This window comes from Mustela putorius, unplaced genomic scaffold (genome assembly GCF_011764305.1).
Source record: "Mustela putorius furo isolate JIRA1106 unplaced genomic scaffold, ASM1176430v1.1 tig00000407_pilon_pilon_pilon, whole genome shotgun sequence".
In the NCBI taxonomy this organism is placed as follows: domain Eukaryota; kingdom Metazoa; phylum Chordata; class Mammalia; order Carnivora; family Mustelidae; genus Mustela; species Mustela putorius.
Genome location: NW_025421373.1, coordinates 8725912 through 8737130, shown reverse-complemented (window position 1 = coordinate 8737130; position 11219 = coordinate 8725912). Strand labels below are relative to the sequence as shown.

The window sequence follows — 11219 nt, the reverse complement described above, 5'->3', positions numbered from 1 at the left end:
AAAAAAAAAAAAACTATTAGAAAAAAAAAATCTGCATTTGCAGAAAATAAGAAAAGGGTGCCCCTACCACTGTTTCTGTTCTATTCGTGCGGTGGAAACACCGCACCCTGGAAATTTGGGCTCTGGGGTATCAAAAAAGAAAGCGAAACCCTATTCAGGTTACTGACTATTTTCTTTTACCCCTTTCACTCTGACCCCTCCTTCTTGTTAGAGAAGGGGAGATTCAACTCCCTGGAGCCCCGTCCAATATTGTCAAGCTGCTGTTATTCAGATAAGGAAAGAAATTTGACATGGAGACGCTCCCTATCTTGACTGCTGGCAGGAATACCATCTTCGAGGCGATTCGATGTATTAAGCCATTTTTATGATTGTTTTGCCTCTGTGTTTTCTGGAGCAGTCTCCGTGGAAGCTGTATGGCCCCGATCATGCGAAACCAATCTGGGATGATCAGTTATTTCTTCTCCAGGTGTCTGGGGTGTTCCGGCTCCCCCAAGCACCTCCCTCACCTTGCAAACCTGGCAGGTTCTGGACATTTTGCATGCTGAAGAAAATCACTGTTTTGCCTCCAGCAAGGAACATAAGTGTTGCAACACTGACTCCTCCTCTAATGAAGAAAGAGTGAACAAGTGCACCGAGTTGAGCTTCACAGAGAGCCACCCGGCGAGGACCGCGGTGCCCGGGCAGCGAACGACCGAGAGCGCGGGTCTGCAGGGCTTCCCCCACCCCGCCCCCACCCCGCCCCCGCCCCCGCCGCTTTCCGTCTTAGTGGATCCTCTCCCTCTCTCTGGATTTTACCCGCTGTCCGCCAAACAGCTTTACACACAATGATCTCCACGTCCTTTTGCAGGAAGTGCTGACGGACGGATATGGCAGACTTGGCTCCCAGGCAAAAGTGAGTAGCCACCGCCTGGCTGGGCCTGTGGCGGACGCGGGGGCTGCGGGTTCGAAGCCCGCCAGGCGTGCGGCGCCGGGGGCTGCGGGCTCGAGGTCGGCTAGGCGCGGGAGGGCTGCGCTTTCAAGGCCGGCCAGGTGCGCGGCGCTGCGGGCTGCGGGTTCGATGCCCGCCGGGCGCGGGGGGCTGCGCTTTCGAGGCCGGCCAGGTGCGCGGCGCTGGGGGCTGCGGGTTCGAGGCCGGGCTGCGGCTCCCGGAAAGCACCAGAACCCAGCCTGAGGGGGCAGAGGCGCTGCCGGGCGGCGGCCGCAGGTGCGAAAGTCGGGGCTCTGACCGCAGGCAGCACTGCTGCCCCCTCGGAGAGAAATTAAAAGTGCCCCCTCCCCCTGACAGCAGCGCACCTTGGTCTTTTGTAAAGGCGTCGTCGGATGAGCCCTGGAGAGTGAGTTTCGGCGTGACCGTGGCATTCTCGCAATGTAAATTATTTACGTGAAACTGAAAAGAAAATATAGCGGGAAGGGGCTCGGGCAGGTGAGGCGATGCCCGCGGGCTCGCGGGGTCTCCCGGCGGCGGCGCCGCGGACTCCCGGGCAGCCGGTGGGGAAAGTTCAGGGTCGCCGGTGCTGGCCCGAAAGGCGGGGCTCCCGCGCGAAGGCAGCGAGCGCCGCGGCAGGTCCGAGGCTCCCGCCGGAACCGTAGCCCCGAGCGGGGGCGGGAGGGAGGCCTTCCAGCCCGGGAGGCAGCGGCGAGCCGAGCCCGCCGGCGGGGAGCGGCACACTCGCGGGACCGCGGAGCCCGGCGCCGTGCAGGGGACAGCGGGGCGGGAGTGCCAGCCCTTCCAGCAGGAGAATATCCTTGTAGTGACCTCTACCTGTGTCCTGGCGAAGCAGCGCACGTTGCCCTAATAAGCAATTTAGGGTTTTCTGTGATCGGACTTGAAAACGGTGGCAAAATAGTATTATTAATCTGGAGAGATTCGTTTGTTTTCATTCATCGCGTTGGCTGGTAAAGATTCTCCCCCAGTCTCCTGCTTCTTGGTTAGTGGAGTGCTGCTATTCCTAGCCGTTCCTCTGGCTGTGCAAACTCGGTCAAGGCAGTCATCCTCTCTGGGCCTCCGTCTTTCTTGCAATATTTAAGCAAATTAATCATCCCATATATAGATATACATATATACACGTGTGTGTGTGTGTGTGTGTGTGTGTGTATGTATGTATCATTAAACATAATATGTGTATATACATAGTGTATTTTATATATAATTATATATACTATATACTATACATTATATAGTGTATGTATTCTATATTATAAATAATATATGGGGTAAATATGCTGGATGGTATAAGGAAGAAGCAGATGAAATTTTTAATTTTAGTGGTTTTTAAATATTGGAACTCATGGGTCCTTTTGAGAATTAGCTGTGAGTCCTCTCCCAAGGGGCAAAAATATTCTTATGTAATGTACATAAAGTTTTGCAAGCAATCCCTCAGGGTTTGTAGTTGCTCCCTGAAGACCTGAACCCCAGATAAACATTCATTTCCTTCCTTCTGAGAACCTTTTGTATTGAGACCATCCAGCTAAACCTCTGCTGGCCGCTGGGCTGGCAATGTAAGTAATAATCTATAGCCAGCCCTCCGGTGGGGTCTGAAGTCAGCCATGCTGCTGAAGGAGAAAGCACTCCTGCCGTGAGTAAGCTCCTGGGATAGGGTTTCCCAAAGGTTTCACCAATCTCTGCCTCTGGGGAACCTTCCTCACAAACTCTTTTCATGACTTTCCAAAGGGGAGGTCCTCAACCCTGGAGTTTTCAGTCCTGTACACAACACTCTAGGGCCACCTGTAGAAAGTGACTGTCTCAAAGATGGATCTTCGTGTCACCTAGCTGGATGTCAAACAGTAAAGCCAAAAGCTTTGTTTTGGAACAGAGCGCTGTTCACTCCCCTGTGTGTAGTAGGGATAGTAATAGTGTTCTTTTGGACCTAGGCACTTTTCTTTTAAAGTACTAAGGACTTGTATTGGGGTATCTGGGTGCTCAGTTGGTGAAGGGTCCAACTCTTAATTTTGTCAATGCTGGGCATGGAGCCTGCTCAAGATTCTTGCCCTCTCCCTCTGCCCCTTACCTCTCAAAAAGAAAAAAAATAATTAAAAAAAATAAAATTAAGTACTAAGGACTCCTGTCTTGTGGGACCCAAGTCTTCCATTGCCAGTGCCAGCAGGGTACAGCAGAGGACACATGGAGCTTTGGAATCTGATAGACCGGGCTTCAAATCTTGGCTCCCACACTTGGACAGGTCACTGAACTACTCTAAGCCTCGTTTTCCCTGTTTGTAAATGGGGAACAATACTGTCTTTCTTGCACAGTTATTAGGAAAATGGAAAATGAGAAATGGAAATGCCCGGTTTATAGTCAGTAGGAAGCTGGAATTATTAATATTAACATGAAGTTATCAGTAAGTGTTAAATAGTTTTATACTTTTCTGGAGCAACTTACTCTTCTATGGGGCTTATGTCAACAAAAGAAGGAGTGAAGTCAATTCTGCTCTAATTATTCTCAAAGATGAGGGGTGGATTCAGAATACACAGCTGGCTTTACTGCTTCACCTTTGTCAAGCAGAGCACTCTGTGTGGCCAGCAAATAAAGTGTGTCCAGACTGACATATGTTCTTGACCCTTACTCCCAATTCTCTTTTGGCCTATAATCTTGAACATGACATAGGTAGCTCTCTACTTCTAGCAACAGACACTGCTGCATGGACACTGCAGAGGTCTCATGGTTGCACCCATCTCCAGAAACCCTCAAGACTGTCTCTGTACAGAAAATTGTCTCCACTGTCATTGTTCGAAGGGTGGCATAGATATAGCCAATTCAGTTTATCCCATCTCTCCATCTATCTCTGCGTCTCTGTCTCTCTCTTTGGTACTGGCCCTTTGGTTCCAAGAAGCTGGATGACATTGAGATGTAGGAAAGAAGTATCAGAATCCTAAAAGGAAATTGAATACCCTCAAGGTGGCCATTCCAAAGATGGACAGGGATAGTCTGGCAAGGCAAAGATGACAATACTGATACCAACTTTCCACCGAGCCTTCAAGATGGACTAAGCACTTTGCTATATGACCTCAATTAATTCTCATAGCAACGCTGCAGGGTATGGATTATCATGTAGAGCTTTACAGATACATTGAGACTTAAAAAAGTGTGCATAACTTGTCCAATCTGCATAGCTGCTAAAAGACAGAAGAACCAGGATCCAAACCCAGGTCTGTTGGACTTGAACGCTCAGCTCACTCTTTTTGCACTGCCTCGTGCCTCCACGCTCCCTGGCATCAGAAGGTTGCTTCATGCCAATTGCGTCCCAACCCAGTTCTTCTTCAGAGCATTTAGAGCAGGAATAACCAAATCTTCTAGATGATTTAAGCAGAGTGAACATACACTTTGCATGTGATACATATTAACAGGCAGCGACAATGAAATGGCCTTTGAAGAAGGATGTTCCCAACCCTTTCCAGACTGAGCTGGAAGTCGAGTTAGGCAACACCAGGCCGGGGCAGGCTAGGCTGGCTTCCAGCCACCAACTCCCTGAGCCTCTCTTTTAGGTTGAAAAGAGCTCTGTAATGTTCGCTCTTGACTACTTTGAGAATCAGGACACCATTTACAGTTACGTCCCCGTGTGAACTATTTATTCACTCATTTATTCATTTAACAAACACTTGCTGAGCTCTGAATAAGGCAGACAACGTCCCAGCTCCTGTGGAGCTTCTGTGGTAGAGAGAGTGACAGATCAGAGGCAGTGAGCAAACGCAGAAATAAGATAATTTCAGATACTGAAAAAATGCCATGAAGAAAGTAAAGAGAGGCCAGGGGCTCAAGAGAGCAGGGCTTGGAGGCAACTTGAAGAGGGCAGTAGAGACGGTGTCCACAGAGAGGTCACCTTGAAGAGGGCAGTAGAGACGGTGTCCACAGAGAGGTCACTCTTGAACTTAAACCTGCATAAGAAGAGGGAGCCAGCCTGATGAAGGTCTGCGGAAAGGGCTGTCTTCTCAGAAAAACCTCCAGAGAAAGAGCTGGAAGTGGAATAAATGAAACATTAGAGCCTCAAAGATAGTGAGATGGAGCCTTGCAAATCAATTTGAGTTTTAAGTAGGAGAAATTCCTCATTGACTGCCTATCATACTCTTCATGCCTGTGCTGTGTACTTACCTCCTATCTTATTTAACCTCCCCAACCATCTGGCGAGTTAGCTATTTTTGTCTTGACTTAATAGTAGAGGAAACCAAGATTCATAGCAGGTAAGCAGCTAGCACAAGGTCACAAAGCTGGTCTTAGAACCCGGTAGTCTGTTTTGCTCCAAAGCCTAAAACCTTTTGCTAACACAGCATGTGGCCTTTGAAATAATCTCTTCCAGAAGATTGCAAGGAGCTAATAGACGGAAATTGTCAAAAGTGTATTAGGTGACTAAATGCTGACAGGCGATTTGTATCTCATGCCCCAAATTATAGTGAGTGTGTCTAAACTTGCTCAGTGCGGCACACTAGCCCTAGCCACGTATGATGACTGAAAAGTTGAAATGTGATGAGTCCAGACTGAGAAGAGCTGTAAGTGTAAAAATATACCCTAATTTCAAAGACCTAGGGGAAAAAAAAAAAAAAACCGCACTTCATTAATTCTTACACTGATCATATGTTAGGATGGTAACATTTTGGATGCTTCGTTTAGATGAAATATACTATTAAAATGAATTTCATCTGTTTCCTCTTAATTTCTTAATGCAATTAATAGGAAAATTTAATTGCACATATGACTTGCATTATGTTCGCATTTAACACAACTGGTATAGACCAATGAGTTGACAAATACATAATAGGAAAGTTTCCTCCCTTCTTCTAACACCATTTCTTCTCATTTTTGGCTCAGACTTCTCAAGTCTTACCCAATGGACAAATCTCAGACCAAAGGGTCATTTTGAATCTAAATTTAGATTTACCTTAAAGTTACTTCCCAGGACAATGTCTTTGTCATTCCGGCACTCGTAAAATCAGATTAGGAGACAGCTAGGGCTTCATGTTTGTGTGTAAAGCCCATCAAATAAGACATCTCACTGGGGTGATGTTGCTTCCTCTCTTCCTCTCGCTTAAAGCAGCCTGAACAACATGCAGTCCCAGTTTCCAGAAGGACTGCTCCAAGAATATAACAGAAGGCCATTTTGGTTTCTTTTGTCTGCTGGCTAAAGTGGTCCTTGAATATCATATCACCAAAGTAAAGATGTGGTTTTTTCTTGCAGTTTCATGTATGCCAAAGGGAGAGCAGTCCGATTTCTGAAGTTATTAGAGGAAGCCTCTGACTTGAGATATCGGAGGTCTGGGTTCTACTTTGTCTACTGGTTTGTGTGTTAGCCCTCACCCTGCTTCCCCCAACAATACTATAGTAAGTTCAGAGATGATGAGATAATGCCACATAAAATGCTCATGAAGAAATGAGCTATGCAGATGTTGGCCATGGGTACCACTGAATCTTTTCCCCATGGAAAAGCTTGAGCAAAACATTATATGGAATGTTCTGGGATGCCTGGGTGATCAGTCGGTTAAGCATCTGCCTTCGGCTCAGGTTCATGATCCCAGAGTCCAGGGATCAAGTCCCACTTTGGGCTCCTTTCTCAACAGGGAGTCTGCTTCTCCCTCTGCCTACTGCTTCCCCACTTGTGCTCTTTCTTTCTGACAAATAAATAAAATCTTTTAAAAAGAAGAAGAAGGAGGAGAAGAAGAAGAGATGTTCTTTTGGATATGCAAATAGTGTTTGTTCATTTTCACTTGAAATCTACATCTGGTGGGGGGATGACAATGTGAAGTTGAGCACAAGTGAATTTTAGTAAATTTATATCAACAGGAGCCGCATCTTTCAGCATCTTCTAAGCCAAGAAGTCTGTGCCAGACTCCATAGGGAAAATAACAGAGCAAAACAGAGGTCTTTGCTCTGGGGAAGCAGGTTATCTTGTTGAGAAGATGGGCATAAACAGAAAAACACCAGGAGCAATGTCAGACAATATTCTCCAAGAGTTATGTGAATGAAACAGAATTTGGAGATTCCAGAGGGCAGTGTACCTGAGAAACAGAAGGTATGAGATGGACATTAAAGGACATAAACTGAAGCTGAAGACAAATGGAGCTGGGGAGAGAGGGTATTTTTTCCAGTAAGAAAACATGCACGTAGTCCATGTAGGCCCATGACAATAAGAATGTGCAGGGATGGTTTGTCGTTGTGAAAAAAAAACAAGTGGCATCGCTGGAGAAACTTTTACAACATACTGATTCCTCAACGCAGTCCCACAGTTTTCATTTAATCAGTTTAGGAGTAGGGACTACTTGGTATTATTGTTGTTGTTGTTTTTAATTTTTAAAAAAATTTAAAAAAAATTTTTTTTTAATTTTTTTAAATTCTCCAGAATATTCTAAAATGAATATTCTAAATCAGAGTTGAAAACCATTGAGGAAAAAACACAAGGTTTTTAAATCATAGTCATAGGAAGTAAAATTTAAAGGGTAATATTTTAAAGGGGAGTCAATGGACAATCAAGAATTGTGGTCTTTATGGAAATTGATATACATGTATATTTCTTTTTTCTTTTCTTTTCTTTTCTTTTTTAAGTAAGCTCCATGCCTAGTATGGAGCCCAGCACGAGGCTTAAACTCATGGCACTGAGATTAAGACCTGAGCTGAGATCAAGAGTCGGATGCTTAACCAATTGAGCCACCCAGGCGCCCCTATATATATATATATTTCTATGTAGTCTTTTTAATTCACTGGTAACTGTTATCCATAGTGATCCTATCCACTTGGGAGTGGCTAAAAGTTGTAATTCGCTCCCTATTTCCTTACTCTGTGTGTTCTTGCACTGTCTTGTAGTCAGTCCTAGCTAAGTGTGTGACAGCTGGTATGTCATAGCCGCTTGGATCCACCAGGCTTGGTGTAATCTTTGCGAAGGGCTTTATCATTGTGCCCATTTGTGCCCACGGTAGCTATTTTACAATAATCTGTAAACTTCCCTCACCTCCTCAACTTGACAAATTGGGCAATAGAGTTTAATTACTTGCCTTGGACCTTGAGGCTAACTGGCAATGGAGGTGAAATTAGAATTCTCAGCCACTGCATTCCCCGTATCTTATTTGGCTCCCAAAGCGAGGCAGCCCAGCCTTGTGCTACTGTTAGAATACTCTGTCCTGGCAATGCTATTTCTTCAGTGAATGAGTCAGTGTTACAGATCAGTAGGTGAGAGATGACAGGTTGGCCCGAGCTGCAGCACTGGGATGGTGAGTATCAGCAGAGGCAGGGACAGCCACAGCAGTCTCCGGAGGACCATCCCTATCATCTGGGAGTTCCTATTCCAGTGAAAGTCTGGCCAGGCCTATGATAGAAATTCCAGCCCTACCTCTGTGAAGTGAAGTCTCCTGGGTCCCATAGCTTGTGGGCTATTCTAATTCCTCTCCAAAACTCCCGTTCATGGAAAAGATATTGATTTTTGTTACACGTCTGAAAAGAAGAGAAGAAAGCCCAGCTGTTTTTACAGCTGCATTTTTAAAAGAATTATTTACGTGTTTTGGGAACTTCTGGGTTTATTGTGAGGCTGGGAGGTCTTTATGAAAGGTAGCAGAAGAAAGCTAGAGTCTGGGCACTAGACTCTTTAGAACTAAGAAGGGCAGCTAATTTTGCACCCTCCACCAATGGTTATTTCATTTTTATCCATCTCCAAATCCATTACCGATTTAAGAACAATTTCCATATCTTCTGTTAGAGCAAAAAGAAAGTCTCTAGAACAGTAGTCCTCAGCACCGATTGCTCGAGACAGGCATCTCGGGAGCTTTAAGAATACAGATCCCCAGGCCCCATCCATAGATCCATTGAATCAAGATTTTGGGAATGCAGCCAGGGCATCTGTATTTATTTACAATTCTCCAGGTGACTATAATGTGCATCAGTATGAGCTGATCTTACTGCTCAGCTAAAATCCAAATCTTAATTTCTTATTCGTATTTCTCCTTTTGACTTGTTTTAGATCACATGACCCCAGAGAACCATCCAAACTATATTTGGGTTGTCATTCTACTCCTTGGGAAACATGGTCTCCAGCATAATATTAACTAACTCCAAACTCCGAATGCCCAGCATAGCCTCATGATGAAAACTTCTGTAAGTGCAATTTGGAGATCAGATTGCCAGAAGCTTGATAGCTATGAGATTGAGAGATAGAGGTTAAGCATCCCTGCCACTCATGCATTAAATTTCCCAATTGCTATGTTGATCTTTAGCAATACTTGCTTTCCTCTCTCAGCCATTTCAAAGCCAATTAACTCCATTCTTGTTCACACCCTTATTAAAAATATAATTACAGCAGTATTCTCTAGGGATTGTCATTGGATAGATTTTACAACGTGCAATGGCCAAGAACTAACTAGGTTGTGTAAACCATCTCAGCCCTGAGAAATCATATGGGATGCAGGGGACTCCCAGCCCCACGGTAGGCTAGTTGAGTCATGAATTTTAGTGTGGAAAGAAACAGTTACAAGTCACCCAAATATATCATAACCTAGGATACAGAAAATGGGTGTGGAATCAATTTGACAACAATTATTTGAGAATAATTATCCAGGGTCTAATTAACCATTCTCAGAAGGTTGTGTTAATGCCAAAAAGCAACCAAGTTTTGGGTGCCTGGGTGGCTTAGTCATTTAAGCACCTGCCTTTGGCTCAGTCATGATCCTGGAGTCTCGGGATCGAGCCCCACGTTGGGCTCCCCGCCCAACAGGGAGTCTGCTTCTCCCTCTGCCCCTCACCCTGCCCATTCTCACTCTCCCTCCCTCTCCCAAATGAAAAATGGTTAAAAAGGAAGCAACCAAATTTCTATATAGATTTGGAGGGAAGGAAAGAAAGAGAGTGATATACCATTGTAGTTTTCTGGAGTGTTGAGGTTGCAGAGTTAGAAGATAAGAAATCATGAAGGAGGATGCAGAGAGTAGCATCAGCAGAGCCCTCCTGGGAGCCAAGCATCATGGATGTCCCCAGTTTTCATTCGCTCAACTTTGATGGAGGGCCCACTACAGCCAGAGGCTGTTACATGACCTGGAAGAAGAGTGATAAAGTTTCTGCTCACATGGAATTTATACGTCATTGAGAGGAAAGAAGATACTCCACATTGAGAAGCCAATAATTAAAATCCAGTAAGTTGGTTAGTGCTTTGCAGACAAATGAAGGGAGGTCAAGGGTGTGGCGTCTGATGAGGGCTGCTTTGAATAGGATCACAAGAGGTGTGCTCTCTGATGTGTTGGCCTCTGAGCTCACACATCAGTGTCAAAGCAATACAGAGGTCAGGGAAAAAGAAGGCCAGGTAGAGGGAACAACAAGACGCCCTGAGGTTGGTAAAGGGTTGTCACGTTCAGGAAACAGAGAGGAGACCACTATGGCTGGATCTCATGGAGGAAGAAATACAGCGTCAGATGGGGAAACAGCCCAGAGGGTAGAGGTCATGGGATGAAGTTAGGATTTTAAGTTCTTTAAGGAAATCATTGGGAGGTTTTAAGGAGAGGAGTGATGTGTTCTTTCTTAGATTCAATTAATTAACATATAGTGTGTTATAACATACCTTATAACATGTATTATTAACACAGAGTATAGTTTCAGAGGTAGAATTTAGTGATTCATAGTTGCATATGACACCCAGTGCTCATCACATCATGTGCCCCCCCCCTTAGTGCCCATCACCCAGTGACTCCATCCCCCCCACTTCCCCTCCAGTGACTCTCAGTTAAGCGTCTCTTAGGGTCTCTTAGGGTTTGTCGCGAGAGTATTATGCTAAGCAAACTAAGTCCATCAGAGAAAGACAATTATTGTAAGATCTCTCATATTTGGAATTTAGAAACAAAGCAGATGATCATAGGAGAAGGGAGGGAAAATAAAATAAGACAAAATCGAGCGTAACGTGTTCTACATTGCATTTTAGAGCTCTCTTGGGCTTCAGGGTGGAGAATGCAGTGTAGACTGGAAGCAGAGAGGGAATGTGGCAGGTCCAGCAGGGAAGGATGGCTCAGCTAGGATGGGGGCAGGGGAGTAAGAAGAAGCATGGGGTTCAGGAGTGATTCTGGAGGTAGGGTCAGCAGGCCGTCCAGGTGGATAAGGCCAGCAACAGTAACGGCAGACCTAGTCCTGTCTGAGGTCATTGCTCCCACCCCATCCCTACTCAGGTCACTGGTTACGAGCCAAAATGGAGTAACATCTAATGCTATTTGGAAGCATTAGGGATTTTACCTTAGCTTATTTAAGCAGGAAAAAAAAAAAATCAAATTCC

General features: G+C 45.2%; 1 protein-coding gene across 3 annotated transcripts in view; it reads left to right on the top strand.

The window, feature by feature from the left end:
* The first annotated feature begins 204 nt into the window (after positions 1 to 204).
* The window catches only part of PRLR (prolactin receptor), a 174074-nt gene continuing 163059 nt past the window's right edge, over positions 205 to 11219 (top strand). The window contains exons 1-2 of one of the 3 annotated variants that reach the window (XM_045079463.1): positions 205 to 703; positions 848 to 892. The gene's annotated coding sequence lies outside the window, so the exon portion shown is untranslated. Of the gene's footprint in view, positions 704 to 728; positions 893 to 11219 lie in introns of those variants that run through there. The other 2 variants (XM_004738036.3, XM_045079462.1) reach the window with 2 other exon arrangements.